This window comes from Penaeus vannamei, chromosome 7, assembly GCF_042767895.1.
Source record: "Penaeus vannamei isolate JL-2024 chromosome 7, ASM4276789v1, whole genome shotgun sequence".
Taxonomy (NCBI): domain Eukaryota; kingdom Metazoa; phylum Arthropoda; class Malacostraca; order Decapoda; family Penaeidae; genus Penaeus; species Penaeus vannamei.
Window position 1 is genome coordinate 45,658,004 of NC_091555.1, and position 1,553 is coordinate 45,659,556.

General features: G+C 57.3%; 1 protein-coding gene across 1 annotated transcript in view; it reads right to left on the reverse strand.

Annotated features, from left to right (window-relative positions):
- Positions 1–130, reverse strand: part of LOC113827793 (protein Wnt-6) — a 139,320-nt gene extending 139,190 nt beyond the window's left edge. Inside the window, exon 1 of the mRNA XM_070123821.1 lies at positions 1–130. This exon is cut by the window's left edge and continues 1,164 nt beyond it. The gene's annotated coding sequence lies outside the window, so the exon portion shown is untranslated.
- Positions 131–1,553: the final 1,423 nt, after the last annotated feature.

Sequence of the window (1,553 nt, forward strand, 5' to 3'; positions counted from 1 at the left end):
GCAAGACACGGGCGAGCGGACGCGCGCTACGAACAACTGCGGCCCAGAGAGTCACTAATCGGTAGCCGGGCTGCGAGAGGGAGGCAGGTCGCAGGCTCGGCCCCTCGCCCGCCCGCCCGCCCAAAGCCCGCCCGCCACTCGCCTCCGCCGCTCTGCCCGCCCAGCCGCCCTGCCGTCCACTCCCGAACGCTTTCCTCGGCGCCCGACGCCCGTGCTCGATCCGTGACCCCGACGCCCATCGATGTGTGCGGACGCCTTCTCCGTGTCCCTGCCCTCCTCTGCCCCCTCTGCGGCTGCCCTTCCCCCGTCCCTGCCTCCCTTGCCGTGCCTCCTCCTTCTTCTGTCCCTCCCTTCCCTCCCTTCTCCCCTCCCTTCAGGTTTCCTCGTCCCCTTCCCTGCTTCCCTCTCCTCCTTCCCCGCCTCCCCTCCTCTTCCTTTGCCCGTCCTTCCCTCCCGCGCCTCCCCTTCCCTTCCTCACCCGACAAACACTACCTCAATCCCCCACCGACGCGACCCACTGCCTCACCCCCCTCTACCCACCCCTCACCCATGCTTATTTTACCCTCCATCTGGCCTTACGCCTTAAATCTATCGCGCTGTCACCCTCTTCCACCCGAAGCGATATCCGAGCTCTCCCCCTCCCCCCTCCCCCTCCCCCCTGCACCTTAGCATCCCCTTAACTCCTCGAAAAGAAGGAGGAAAAAAAATACGTGTAAAAAGTAGAGAAACCTTCAACTCAGACGTCTAAACTTGGAATTCTAAACTTACTGTGATATTCTCGTCACAAGTCATCTTTGATAAGGTGGCGTATGATGTCTCCTGTGAGGGGGCGTGGTCAGGTTGGGAGGGAGGGAGGGAAAGGCGGGGGGGGGGGGTGAGGGAAACTAAAAGGGATGGGAAGGGGAGGCGAAGGGAAATAAAAAGAAGGGAAGGGGGTTGGAGAGGGGAAGTGAAAGGGAGAGGAAGAGGAATGAGGTTGAAGAGGGGAAGGGAAGGGGGTGGAGAGGGGAAGTGAATGGAAGGGGAGAGAAGGAGTAACAAGTGAATTGAAGGGAAGGGAGCTGAAGGGGGTCGGAAAGGAAGTGAAAGGAAGTGAAGGAAGAGGTTAGAGAAGAGGAGACAAGACAAACTCAAGGTAGTAGAAGGGGAAGACCCAAACTCAAGGAAATGAAAACGGAGTTAGAGAGAGAAAAAAAGGGGAAGAAATACAAACGAAGACGTAAAAAAAAAAAAGAGCCAAAGAGAAGGAGAAGGGGGTGGCAGGGGAGGCAGAGAGCAGGAGGTAAAGGTAAGGATGGCGGAAGAAGGCTCACCACAGTTGGCAACGGAACCTCTGCCAGCGGTCCACCTGTTCTTGTTCCACCTGTTCACAATAAACTAATCCCGCGTCTTCCAGAAAGTTATTTTACAGGGTTCATCATGATCCCCCGCCGAGACCACACCTGAGACAGGTGTGGGTCTGGGAGAGAGGGAGAGAAAAGATAGATTAACGGATAGATAGGGAGGGAGAGGGTGGGGAATAGGGGGTTCCAAGACAGACAGATTGACAAGTT